At 41.9% G+C, this 15,078-nt stretch overlaps 1 pseudogene; it reads left to right on the forward strand.

The window, feature by feature from the left end:
• Nucleotides 1–8,099: 8,099 nt before the first annotated feature.
• LOC118713788 lies at nucleotides 8,100–8,837 on the forward strand (annotated as a pseudogene).
• The last annotated feature ends 6,241 nt before the right edge of the window (nucleotides 8,838–15,078 follow it).

The following is a 15,078-nucleotide window of genomic DNA, read 5'->3' on the forward strand; positions in this document are numbered from 1 at the left end:
AGCAGCTATTTTGACTGTGCCATTTAAAATAATAAAAGGGTAATATGTTAATTAGACTAGACATCCTCTTGGACCTCTTTCCAGATGAAGCAGGGGCCAGAGTAAAGCCTGGGTCCCAGGTGCCTGCCGGCAGCCAAAGGGAAGCGACCCAAGTCCTGGGTGGCTGCCGGAGGCCAGAAGGAAGCCCAGGTCCTAGGTGCTGGAGAGAAGCCAATACTGGAGCCAGGGAAAGGAAGGCCTACTCTTGCACGAATTTTCATGAATCAGGCCTCTAGTCTGTATATATAAAAGCCTAATATGTTATGTATCTGACCAATCAGTCAACCATTTGGTCAACCACTCAACCAGTCTCTGTGACATCTACTGACCACCAGGGGGTAAATGCTTTGACCTGTAGGTTAGCTTGCTGCTGGGATCCAGTTGATTGAGACTAAGACGAGCCAGACACACCCTGGAGCCCTCCCACAGTCCTCCCCAGCCCTAATGAGCCCCCATTGGGACTGAGGGACATGGGCTGGACATGCCCTGGAGCCAACTTCCTGAAGTTCCTCCCCAGCCTCTAAAATAGTTCTTCTAATTACTTTCCTTTCAACGTGCACAAATTTGTGCACCAGGCCTCTAGTGTTTATATATTATCTCACTGCATTCTCACAACACCTTTACCCACATTTACCAAGGAAATAAATGAGATCTAGGAAGTTAGGAATTTTACCTAATGTTACACAAGAGGTAAGTAGAATCAAAACCACCTACCAAAACTTCTGGTTGACCCAAAATTTGTGGTTCTAACAATTGCTTTCTATACAAATACTCAGCCTGCCCAAGGGTTTGTCAGGTGGACTGGTGGAGGGAAGGCAGCCCGGGCCAAGGGCTTGTTTATGAAGGCTTTGAAGTGAGGGACAGCTGTCCCATTCACATAAGTAGAGCCTGGTGGAGAGTACAAAACTATTATAGTTTCTGCTAAAAGCTTTTTGTCTTACAGAGAGATACACTAAACTAGACCTTATACCTTGCAACCTGGTTCAAACTGAGAATCATAGAAAAAAATAAAGCGGGCCCCAAACACTAAACATAAAAATAAAATAAAAAAAGATAATTCTGGTTAAAGTGTTGGGTGGGAATTGAAGTAGATGATCAATAGAGTTTATTTACAGTGAAGCTAAAAACTAAATATATTAACTTCCTATCTTTCTAAACTGCAAGCTACTTTCAGGCAGAAACTGATGGCCAGGTTGTGTGGTTTATTAATTTACTTAATGTATTCATTTATTTGACAAAGAGTTCTTGGGTGCTTCCATGTGGCAGGCACTGCCCTGGGCACTGCAGAGGAGGAGGTGAGGAAGGCATGAAACCTCCTTCACCTAAGGCATCATCTGGAGGAGGAGATTGACACCTCAACATGCAGCACCAATAAGGTGTGCACAGCAAGCAGACAGCAGCACAGATGCAGGGCAAGACTGTTCTCACGCCCTCAGGTGATTCACGCTGGGGCACAGCGGGTTGCCTCCAGCAGTTTCTTCAGCACAATGCAAAAAACGCACTGGGATTGGAATTCAGACGTTACTCAATTAAGGATTCGTAAGGAGATTGAATAATCAGAATAACAGCAGACAAAAGCCAGTGGGAGATGATTTTTCAGAATTTAATATACTTTCTCTTTCATTAAGCTGTTCTGTGGGGCCTATTCTGCAACAATTATAATATTTCAACTGTAAGTCCACTGAGAATCTACCTTTACATGATATTATAGATAATATTGAAAAATATGTTTGCTTTGGGGGAAAAACAAGAAAAAGAGCATTAAATCTTACAATGATTGGTGTTTAAAGATTTTCATTTTTTAATTTTCTTAAACTAAAAGCCACCTGTCAGGGTCTTGATTTCCAAGTGGAGTAACTAGAGGATTAAATAATTGTCAAAAATATAATATTAATTAAACCAAATGAATTATCTGATAAAATAAATCAGAAAATGAATGAACATCAAGACAGTCCAAAAGGCAAATGAGCACAGCAAGGGCCGAACTGCTGGCTGATGGCTCTAGAGCAGTGCTTCACATGGAATGTAGGCCTCTGTCTCCTTAAGAAAGCCTATGTGCACATCAGTGGGCAAGATAGGTGCACATGGAGGGAGGCCAGCTGCAATGGGCCCTGAGAAATGGAACCCAGTTTCCTCTGGGTCTTAAAATTCAATGATTGTCTCCCTCTAGCCTCCTCTTCCTGTCTGGGGCCATGGTAACTGGCACTCCCAGAGTTCATTCTGAAAAGTCCCAGTTTGAAGTGGGGCTGTAGTGATATCAACATAAGACTATGCGGAAGTTCCTCTCCATAGTGGTTCATAAGAACACCTTTTCAAAAATTTCTTTATTAATTAAGGTATCACATATTTGTCCTCAATCCCCCATTCCAATCCCTACCCCCCCCTTCACACTCATGCTCCCACTCCCCTATTGTCCTCAACCACTGGTTAGGCTTATATGTATGCATATAAGTCCTTTGGTTGATCTCTCCCTTTTATCCCCACCCTCCCTTTGAGGTCCAACAGTCTGACCCATGGCTCCTTATCTCTGGGTCTGTTCTTGTTCATCAGTCTATGTTGTTCACCATTTCCCCTAGATGAGTGAGATCATGTCCTACTAGAAATATACTTATAAGAATCAAAAATGAGGCAAGCAATAATCGTTATGCTGAAAGGCATATGAATCAGTTTATAGAGAGTTTCTTTCTGGGCCACCAGTTCTTTTGAGACCCAATTTCAATGTCAAATAGTTCCTTATGAGAACACGTTACTGTTGCTAAGATTTGGCAATGATGATCATCTATATAAAAGCAGCAACGACAAAAAAAAGAAAGAAAAAAAGGAAAATTAGAGTAAATTCCTGTGGTTTGATTCACATGTGTGACTAAGCAGTCCATCGCCTATTCAAACACATCATTCCAGGAATGTTCTCATCTGTCCTACACCCTCGGTTTTGCCTTGTCTATGAGTTGGGTGATTTCCAGCACATACAAACATAGTTTCATCTTCATCACCTCATCTTATGAAAAAAGGTCCTCTCTGCACTCCACTTCCCCCTTCAGCTACTGCCCATTTCTCTGTTCTCCTCTGCGGCAAAGCTCCTTGAAAGATTTGACTGTTCAGGATTTTCTCCTCCAATGATCTGTCACCACATTCTAATCAGACTTTTGCCACTACCACCACCACCACCAAACTGCTTTTCCAAGGTCATTGCTGAGTTCAATGGTCAAAGCTCAATCCTCCTCCCACTTGATGCATCAGCAACATTTGATACAGTTGATCACATTCAACTTCTTGGAAACACTTTCTTCACTTGAATGCAGAGTTACACACTGGCTGCCTCCTTTACTGGCCTCTCCTCTTCTCCAAGCCCAGCTCTTGGTTCTTGGACCTCTCCTATTTCTCCGTGCTGTCTCTTTGGATCTTGTGGCTTTAAATACTATCTATGTGTTGACGACTGCCAGACTATACTTCCACACTGGACCTCTTCCCTGAAATCTTGGCTCATCCATCCAACCACCTACTCAGCAATTCCATTTAAGATGCTGTTTAGACAAACAGTATCTCAAAATAAATGGGCTCATAACTTTCCATCTCAGTCAATATTGTCCATCCTTTCACTAGTTCAAACCAAAAATCTCAGAATTAGTGTCTAATTTCCTCAGATGTATTGTCTGTTCCCAAATATAAAGCGGCCCTAGCAAAATGCCATGGGTTTCTTTGAGGAAGGACCCAATGCTACAAGCACCATAAATCTCCCTACCAGTCTTCCCCCAAAGACAGGTGCTCATTGACTGGGGTGACTGTGCACTACAGAAATGTAAATACCCAAAATTTGGGGGGATTATGGAAAACTGGCTCTGAGAACCCAAAATGCCACTGTGGTTTGCCAGATTAAATGAGGACCTCTGTAATTTTGGCCTATGTCTCTCATAAGCCCAGCTGTTCAGAGACCTATCCTGTGACAAATATCATTAGAATCTTTAAAAAAAAAAATATATATATATATATATATATATATATATATATATATATATATGTATCTTGATTTTATTGTGGCTTATTTTAAGTATTGTTTTCATTGGATAAATTTGATGTTTTTGTTTATGCTTGTCTTCTGGGTAGTTGGCTATGTTTATGTTTGATATGGACCCTCAGATGCAGTGAATCTTAGGAGAAAGTGACTGTAGATATTAAGTTTAATTATAAACATTTCAACCAGCTCTGCCAGTCTTGAAATGTGGTGATCTCACCACAATGTGCTGCTGAGCCTGGTGATTCGCAGCCCTCCTAATCCTGAGGGAGTCTGTCCCCACATTGCCAACTGACATCATGAGCCTGAATACTTGGTCCCCCACATATCCTACTAGGAACACTCATCAGAATGTCATTCTAAAAGAAAAATTCTCAGATACACATATAGCCAATGTCACAAAGTGGCCCTGAATCTGTCTTCAAAATCCCAAGGAAAAAAGAATGAGTAGTGGAGGTTCTAATTTTATCGATGTCAACCCAAAAATAGACCAGTATTATCTTCATTTACATGATGCTTCTATCATCCAAAAATTTCAAGTGATTTCTGATGTTGTTGTCTCCATTTAGGGGTTAAAATTTTAGGCAGTGCACTATGAACCCAGGCTGTTTGGAAGCTGGGCTTCTTTGACATAGCACTTCACTTCTTTCCACCAGCAGTAGAGAGTGTGGAGCAAGGGATTTTGGTCTGTCTGACAGCAAGGATCAGAGTTGGAATCTTGACTGAAAATTACTTATCAGCTGTGTTACTTTCAGCAAGTTTTAACTTCTCTGAGCCTCAGTTTCGTCATTTGTAAGATGAATATTGTAAAAACAGCAGCTCATGGTTTTTTGTTATTGCTGCTTTTTGGTTTTTGTTGTTGTTGTTTTTTAAATATATTTTATTGGTTTTTTACAGAGAGGAAGGGAGAGGAATAGAGAGTTAGAAACATCAATGAGAGAGAAACATCAATCAGCTGCCTCCTGCTCACCTCCTAATGGGGATGTCCTGCAACCAAAGCGCATGCCCTTGACTGGAATCAAACCTGGGACCCTTGAGTCTGCAGGCCGACACTCTTTCCACTGAACCAAACTGGTCAGGGCACAGTTCATGGTTTTACTGTGTCTGGCATTCAGTACAAAAGAAAACTAGTCCTATTTTTTAAAAATCAAATTAGACTTCAGGTTTTCATTTCAAATTAACTTAGATAAGATACCTTTTTTTCTATTTATATTATTAAAAAAAAAAAAAAAAAAAAAAAAGGTCAGAGGAAGATTCTTAATTTGTTTACAAATAAACCTGGAATGGAAAGGGTGTGCTAAATGTTTTGCCTACTCATGATGCCAAATATGCACAAGATTCAAACCCCAAGTGGTCTCAGCTTTAATTTCACAGCACTGTTGCTTTAACCAGTGTCCTTCACACTGTGCTTTAGTGCTGAATCATGACTGACTCAGAGGTTTATAAATACTTTGGCTTTAATCACTTGAAGTTTTCTTCAGTGGTCCCTACTTCCTGCTCTAAGTTTCTATTAGACCTGACCCTGCAAAGGGAATAATATGTGACAAGTTCACTTACCACACTAGTGAGGCTGCTATGTCTCTATACATAATACATTTATAAGAAGGAACATTCTAAAAATAAGCTTAATGTATGCTCATGCAATTCACTAAATAACTGATGTAACTTGAAGATTGTAAGCTACAGTCATCACTTTTCTCTAACAGCTTACTAAATGTCAGAACAAAATGAAACGTTCTAAACTAGGACACCACTCTTAATTTTTTAAAGATGAATTAGAGCCGAAACCGGTTTGACTCAGTGGATAGAGCGTTGGTCTTCGGACTGAGGGGTCCTGGGTTTGATTCCAAGCAAGGGCATGTACATTGGTTACGGGCACATCCCCGGTGGGGGGTGTGCAGGAGGCAGCTGGTTGATGTTTCTTTCTCATCGATGTTTCTAGCTCTCTATCTCTCTCCCTTCCTCTCTGTAAAAAATCAATAAAATATATTTTTAAATGATAAATTAGAATGCATTTTTTATAGAAAAAAATGTGAGTGGGGGGATGAAGAGATTAAATGGGTCAAATAAATTGTGACAGAAGTAGCCTGTGGTAAGCACACAATGCAATATACAAATAATGTATTATAAAGTGTACACTTGAAACTAATATAATACAAAAGCCCAGTGCAGGAATTATGCACCAGTGGGATCTCAGCCTGGCCTGTGGGATTGAGCCAAAACTAGCTTTCCAACATTGTGAGAGGTCCCACATTGTGAGAGTGTGCAAACCAGGCCGAGGGACCCCACCAGTACATTATCAGAGCCTGGGGAGGATACGGGAGGTTGTCCAGCCAGGGAGGGACAGCAGGAAGGCTCCTGGGCATGTCTGGCCCATCTTGCTCAGTCCTAATCAGCCAGACCCCAACTGGTCAGAGCATCTGCCCCCTGGTGGTCAGTGCACATCATAGCGAGAGGATGAGCAGCCTTAGCATATCATTAGCATATTATGCTTTGATTGGTTTAACAGTTGACCAGTCAACTGGACACTTAGCATATTAGGCTTTTATTCTAAAGATTACCATCCAATATTACCCTAATAAATTTTACTTACATTTTTTTATTTAATGCTTTAAAAAGATTATGTAAATATATAATTCAAAATGTAAATGTCATTTGGTATCAATGGTTAAATAACATTCAAGAAGACAGCTAAGATGCCAGGTTGAAAGCAGGTGAAATGTGACTGCTGGCACATGAAAACATTTCAGCAAGAGAGTTAGTGAAGGATCAGGGAGTGAAGAATCCTATATAATAAAAGCCTAATATGCTGTGTCTAACCATTTGTTTGACCATTTGACCTGTAACTATGACACGCACTGACCACCTGGGGCAGATGCTCCAACCAGTAGGTTAGCTTGCTGCTGGAGTCTGGCAGTCCCTCGCTGGTCAGCCAACCTCCCATGGCTCCTTCCCAGCCCCAGTCATGCCTGGCCTGCACCCGCTCACAATCCAGAACCCCTTGGAGGATGTCAGAGAGCTGGTTTCAGCCCAATCCCTGCAGGCCAGGCCAAGGGATCCCACCAGTGCACAAATCCATTCACTGGTCCTCTAGTCATTAATGTAATGCACAAGTCAACATTGTTAGGGTCAACTCATCATCTATGCTAACAATAAATACAATAGCAAAGATAACCCAAAAATATTTTATATTTGCTCTTGAATTATAACATACTAGAGGCCCAGTGCATGAAATTCATGGGGGCGGGGGGGCGTGGAGGGATCCCTCAACCTGACCTGTACCCTCTCTAATCTGGGACCCCTTGGGGAATGTCTAACTGTCAGTTTTGGGATGGGGCCTAAACCTACAATTGGACATCCCTATCACAATCCTGTTCCACTGGCTCCTAACCATTCACCTGCCTGCCAGTCTGATCATCCCTAATTGCTCCCCTGCTGGCCTGATAGCTCCTAACCACCTCTTCCTTGGCCCCTGCCACTGTGGCTTTGTCCAGAAGGATGTCCAGAAGATGTCTAGTCTAATTAGCATATTATCCTTTTATTAGTATCGATTATTTGCAGTAGATTTATCTTCCCACCATATTTAAGATTTGGATATTTATTCCTGATGGATGGAAAGAAATACCCAGTACCATCCTCAAGGGCACATGAAAGTCAGAGAGATAATACTTTTCCAGAGATATTTACAAAATAAATTGTGTCAGTCAGTGAGTAGGAAGTGAGGCCTGCGATGCTAAGAGCATGAAGGGAAGCCAATCACAATACTTGATTGCTTTGCAGGCCATCTGCCAGCCTTCAGGGGGCCCAGGGATTATCATGGTTGCAAACGCTACTGGCTGCATTTACTCTCCTTTCCCTCAGGCAAATACCCACCATTTGCACTATTGTAGGTAGAGCATGTGGATGACAGGCCTCAAAAAAGTAGCGACTCTTCTGAGAACCCAAGCCAGAGAGTCCTAAGTGAGAGCCTCCTGGGCTTCTTTCAGGCCAGAGAAATCCTGAAGCCAGGAATAGCCAATATATGCTTTGACACATACTTTGGACGCTTTTTTCAGGAAGTCCTGCAACTACCCTCAAAACTGAATGTATTGTAGAACAGAATTATGGCCAATGCTGGCAGAGTCTATGCAGAACTTTGCTTCATGGTGTTCTGGGAAAAACCTTTCAACTTATTGACTATTCTAGTCAATATGATGTATGTGATTTTAAATACATTGGTAACATTGTTTATTATGTGTTCTGGACCATCAATCAAGCCTGAAATTCAAAATTCAGGTAGTATTGTCTTTGCAGAAAATCTTAGTTGACATTTTTAATGAGTCCAAAGAGGTGACACTGTGATTGCAAAAAGCCCAAGTGATCCAAAATCAAATATTTGAAAAAGAGTAAATGGTTTGGAAAGAGACAAAATTCTTATCATTATAGTCCATTAGATTTCTTTAAAAGTCATACTTATGTGCCAACAGATCATGTTTGGTTAGAAGATAACAACTTACAGAATCCTACAATTCCAGGTACTGTATACCTATTCCCCATGGACTAATAAATAAGAGGACATACTTCTTTGAGATTTGGCTTTAGAATAGATTTTGAATTTCTACGTGACAACTCTAATGGCCACAGATTTTCTGATTATTATTCTTTTGATTTAATTATTATCTCCTATTCAGAAGACTGTATTATTGCCACTGAAAGCATGTATTTACCAAGAGAACAATTTCTATCTAATAAAAAGGGAGCACCTACAATTTTGTGGACAAGTCCAAAGAAAGTTAATATAGATTAATTGAAAGATGAATGAGCTAAACTACGTGCTGAGAGTGGCCCAAAGAAAGACCCAATTTGCAAAGTAATCTTTCCAATTCTTAAGAAGATGAACTACAATTTATTAAAATTTCTCTATAATATTAAATTCTAGGGAAGGAACAACTAGTTTCAAATCTGAAGCTGAGGATCCTTAAGACCTTGATTAAATTTAGTTTAAAACTCTCTCTCTCTCTCTCTCTCTCTCTCTCTCTCTCTCTCTCTCTCTCTCTCTCTCTCTCTCTTCCTCCCCCCACCATATCCTATACAATAAAGAGGTAATATGCAAATTGACCATCATGCCCTCAAGATGGCTGCTTACAACCAGGCCAGCAGGAGGGTTAGTGAGGGATGACCAAATGACTGAACAAGAAGGCTGCATGGGGTGACCAGGCTGGCAGGGAGGGTAGTGAGGGATGCCCAAATGACTAAACAGCAGGCTGTGTGGGGTGAACAGGCCAGTGAGGGGCTGTGAGGGGCAACCAGGCCAGCAGGGGAGATAGTAAGAGGCAACTAGGCCAGCAGATGAAGTGCAGTTAGGGGCAACCAAACCAGCAGGAGGGGAAGTTCGGGGCAATTAGGCTGGCAGGGGGGCAGTTAGGGGCAACCAGGCCAGCGAGGGGGATACAGTAAGGGTCAATCAGCAATTAGGAGCCAGCTGTCCAGGATTGTAAGAGGGATGTCCCAGATTGGGAAGTGCAGGCTAGACTGAGGGGACGCCACCCTCATGCATGAATTTCATGCACCAGGAGTCTAATATATATATATTAGAATTCTAATGTATATATATTAGAATCCTGGTGAATATGAATATCTGAGACATAGCCTTAACCCCAAGAATCAATGAACACTCAAGTCAGCACAAGACCTCCAGGCAGCTAAAAACATCTTGACCTAAGTTATTTAAGTTCCTGAGTCCTAAAATAGAATGACCCCCTGGATTCTTTCTCATGAAACTAGACCCCAGAGGGACACTGGAACATACCTCAGAACTATCCTCCAGACTTAAGTAAATGATTCATCACCTTTACCTCCAACCAATCAGCCGTCAGCACAACCCCAAACCTTTAACCCATGTCTCATTATTTTGCACTCTGTAGTCTGTAATCTACAGACCTTTGGGAAGTTTGGGCTTTGGGGCATTAGCTTGGTGTTCTCCTGGGTGGCACCCTCCATATTACAATAACCAATACTCTTCTCCATTGCCATTCTTCGTGTCTGGTGTTCGGCTCTGCTAGCCTCAGGTGGACAAATTATTTTATTCTGTAACAAATCCTCCTCACAGAAACAGAAAAAAATCATAAAATACCAGACACTTCCTGAATGCTGAAAGTCAGGCATGTTGTGGACAAACAGGGAAAATGATCTGATTTGTGAAGTAAAGGTGAAACAAGATCGAAAGATCTCACCAAGCGCCAACTCTGGTTCCCACCCTGGAAGTGGTGTTCCCAGTGCTGTGAAAAGAAAGTTAATGCGAATCTTGGCACATTTCACCTGCAATCACTGATAACGAATCATAGCTAGAAAAAAAAAAATGTTGCTTTGACCATACACTTTAAAGTAATAATAAATCAAATGGACACAAAACTCTGGGGAGGGAGGGGATGTGCGGGAGGGAGGGAAGGGGGCCAAAAAAAATCAATAAAATATATTAAAATAAAAATAAAATAAAGTAATAATAAATCTAAGGCAAAGTGGTGTTTGAAAACCCAAAATTTTCCATCAGTCCTAGAGGTTGGTCTTTCTTCTTAACTGACATTATTTTCATTGCCCTCAGTGTGGCTTAAGATTTGGGAACTGGTCCTGTGTGTTTAGCCAGAGGGCTGACACCTAGGATGCAAGAAACAGCTCAGGTGGCCCCAATGTCAAGTTCCCAATTGAAAGTCCCAAAGTAACATACACTCAGAACTGCAGAATTTGGGAGCTCTTCTCAAAAGCTAGCTAGAGAGATGCTCAGCCCCAGAGTAAATGAGGACCTTCCTTTCAGAGATATAGGCTCCAAAGAGTCCTCACCATCAGGAGACAGAGCAAAGAATGCATGTTAAGATGAGCACTCACTGGGATGGGGTGTTTGGTGATTAAGAGCATAAATCCCAGAAACACAAACTCTACCTGGCTTCAGAGTTGAACTCTGCTTCTCATTAGCCTCTCTCCGAGAGCAAATCATTTAATTTCCCTGCACTTCAATGGCCAAGGCTGTAAAATGGAAGTATTGATAGTACTTAAATCAAGCACCTAATCATAGTATTAAAGATTAAATTAATTGATACCTTAAAGCACGTAGTGTCATGCCAGGGACCAATAATTATTGTATTATGCCTGTGTTTGATAAATAAATAAAATGATCTCCCCGACAGCATTTAGGGGACTTTTTTTATAAAGGAAGTTCTTTGTCTTACTAGTTCCAGATGCATAGCCTGAAGTCCTATTTACTCACATCGGTGTGGTAGTTTGGAAAGAGCGTGCCTCATACCACCTCAACACACAAACAAATGGAAGCTTGACATTTAAAGCTGAAATATTGCTGCACCCAGTTAGTCTCCAAGGTCAAAGCAAATCTCTTAAGAAGTTTTTTAGCCCTAACTGGTTTGGCTCAGTGGGTAGAATGTCGGCCTGCAGACTGGAGGGTTCCAGACTTGATTCCATTCAAGGACATGTATCTTTATTGCAGGCACATCCCCAATAGGGGGAGTCCAAGAGGCAGCTGACTGATGTTTCTCTCTCATCCATGTTTCTAACTCTTTCTCCCTCTCCTTGTAAAAAGAAAGAAAGAAGCAATGAAATCTGCACACAAGACATGAGCCATGTCACTGATCAGTAATGAGGGCAATAGGCTCCTGTATCTCTCAGATGTCCTCTCAATAAGGCAGACTATAATCGTTGCTTCGCAGACAACTGAGCTCCATCAGAGAAGGTTATCTGAATGCCCCTACGTGATAGGTCAGTGGGAATTTGCACATATTTGACATTCAATAAACAAATAAAAAATAGCAAATATGTATTGTCTGAGCATTGTACATTTACATAATTATATCCAACTAGGGGCCCTGTGTATGAAATTCGTGCACTGAGGTGAGGTCCCTCAGCCCACCCTATCCCCTTTCACATACTAGGAGCCCTCAGGGGATGTCCAACTGATGGCTTAGGCCAGCTCCCCGTTGGAGGCAACCGGCCTGATCAGGGAAAGGCACCAGCCCCATCATCCCACTGCTGCAGCCACCAAAGTATTTTCATCAACACGGACTCCAGTCTCTTCACCATGAAAAAATGATAACTTTCTTTAGCCATTTTCAAGATGTGTCTTTCATTGGACATGACATTTCTTTCTTTCTTTTTCTTTTTGTCCTCACCAGAGGATATGTTTCCATTGATTTTTTCCCCTTCCCTCAGATCCCAGGCTCGGCCCCTGCCCAAACCTAAATCCCTCCCCTCCCTCCCCCCTCCCCCGCCCCTCTAATCGCTGGTTTGGAAAGCTCCCCCTCCCTATCCTGCCCCTCCAATGGCCAGCTGGGAGTGACCTGGGTGCCAAGGAGGTTCCCAGGACCCAGGTGTGTATACAAACTATCCGCCATCTTTATTGGGTTAATTTGCATACTCACTCTGATTGGCTGTGGGTGTAGTGTAGGTATGGTCAATTTACATGTTTCTCTATTATTAGGTAAGATATTTACTGTGGCAAGCATTTTTCTAAGTGCTTTCCAATAATTCTGTAAAGTTATTACTAATTTTATCTCCAACTTAAAGATGAGGAGTATGAGGCAAAGAGAGCTTTACATTTTTTCTAAGATCACACATGAGCAAGTGTCACTGGAATTCAAACCTACACTGTTTGACTCCAGAGGCCATGCACTGAATAAATTTAGGATGCAGTTCAGAGAAAGGGTGTGCCAGTCACAGAAGCACGCTGTTCAGTTGTCAGGAGTTCCATAACTGCAGGCTACCGCTATTTCAGGATCCATAGGTTCTGGCCCACGGTCAAGCTCTTCCTGGGAGGTCAGTCCCCCACCAGCAACCACAGCTGAGGGTTCTAGGCCTGGCTGCTTGTGCCCAAGGCAGGCACTCTTTGCTCTGGAGCTCTATTAGGTTTGAAAAAACTGTCAGATCTGCACAGTGGCCTGAGGCTCTCCCTACTTAACCCCGATTCTCTTCCCTTCCCTTCCTGCTTTCACAGAAGTTACACCCAATCAACTTCTTGCACTATTAACTCCTCTCAGCATCTACTTCCCGGAAGAAATACCTGGTCTTTCCGGGCACATATCTGGCTGAGATCTCACCGGTAAGGAAGGAGCCTGAAACTTGAGTAACAAAAGTCTGAGCTGAAGACTATGAGCGGAGACCTGGCACGTGAAGGTACATGCAGGCATTGGCTGCCTCGCTCTCTCATGGGCACTAAAGCAATGGCCTCACACTGCTGTGCCAATTTGCTGACAAAACTTTCATCTTCACTCAAGGACTGATTTTTGTTGAATGGAGAAGAGACCACCTAAGAGGCAGAGACCCCTACCCGGGAAACAACTCCAACTAGCCAATTGCGGAGTCAAATAACAAATTTTATTACAGATTCGAATCTGGGCTGCCGCTGCCAGGATGGAGCAGGCAACAACAGCAGCAAGCAGTTACAAATCCAGCTTTTTATGCACATTTCAAATAAGGGGGTCGTTTCTATATCACTTAACCTTGTGGTTGCAAGCATCGGCCAGATGGCCTAATCTCCCTTCTTGGTTCGTTCTGTTCTTTTAGCCTTGACTAACCCAGACTGTTGACTTGGCCTTCAGGTCCAGGAGGGGGAGGGAGTAGTAACTTTCTACCCTCCAGGCAAGGTCAGTAATTTTCGACTCCTCAATTTTCCTCTTATGCTAGGATATCTGCTCTCCTTTTGTGATTTCAACACCAGTTAAGTGGATAAAACCTGACTTAATTGCAGAGCACAGACAGTTTGGCACAAGTGAATGCATCCTACTCTACTCCCTCTGTTTTATCTGAAAGAGAGCACAATGCCTTGTCCCTCCCCCCACAGCTCCACAAGGAAGCTGACTTCTTCCCTGGTGAAAGACAGACTGTTTGCCTTTTCAAAAGCCCACTAATCTTTCATGTTCAGTCAATTTATTAATTTATATTCTAGTACAGTAAAATACATAGAATCATATTGTAAAATGGTAAAACATTCAGATTTCTCTACCACAGAGTCAGCTTCTTGGAAATAAAGATAGATAGAATATTGCAGTAAAAATTGACAGGAGATAACTTATAGATTTTTAAATTGCTGAATATGTATTAAAGAAACCTTTAGGGAGCCATATTATAGAAGTATTTATATAGTAGATAGGCATGCCAGCATGTAGGTGGCAGTATTATTTAGGGTCCTTTGCTTATAAGTAGTAGATAACAACTCTAGCTAACTTAGGTCAAAGGTGTATATTAGGAAGACATGAGATTCACAGAAAGAATGACAAAGAAAGCAGGAACTGCAGCAATTGAGCTGCATGCAGAGAACTGCGTAATCAAGGAGTCTTGCTAGTGTGGAATAGAAATCCATCTACTGTCAGCACCATTGTCCTGTTCAGGATTCAAATTTCAGGAAAAGAAGAGCAGATTGGCCAAGCTTCATCATTACTCAGTCCTTGGGGAGGAGTAAACAGAACTCCTGATTATAATCCCAACAGGCAATATCCATTGGGAAAGAGATAATTCCTAAAAAGAAAATCAGGTTGTGTAAAAAAAGAAAGGAAGGAAAGGAGGGAAGGAGGGAGGGAGAGAGGGTGGGAGGGAGGGAAGTACCTCATATATTAAAGTACGTCATATAATTGGGATTATGGAGTATTTGTCCTCCTGTGACTAGCTTATTTTACGTGCATCATGCACGTAAGATAACTAAGCCATGAATGCTGAACAGCCAAATACCTTTAACTGTCACACTTTCCAATTAGCACTAGTGAACACATTCAGTAAGATGGAGATGACTTCTATCAGCCTTGGGGCTAATCAGTCTTTGGCGGAAAGCATACATGTGAATAAGAAGTTTCAGTACTATTGCATCAGTTCTTTGAGAGAAATATAGATAAATCAGAGTATCTTTTGAGGGGGTGTGTGTGTGTGTGTGCAGGGAACCATTCTGATAAAACCATATAAAGAAATGTTAAAGGGACTAAGAATAATTAGTCAGTAGAAAAAGGTCTCCAGAGGGATTGGTTTGCTGCCATTACATATTTGTCACACATTGATGA

This window comes from Pipistrellus kuhlii, unplaced genomic scaffold, assembly GCF_014108245.1.
Source record: "Pipistrellus kuhlii isolate mPipKuh1 unplaced genomic scaffold, mPipKuh1.p scaffold_m20_p_9, whole genome shotgun sequence".
NCBI lineage: Eukaryota > Metazoa > Chordata > Mammalia > Chiroptera > Vespertilionidae > Pipistrellus > Pipistrellus kuhlii.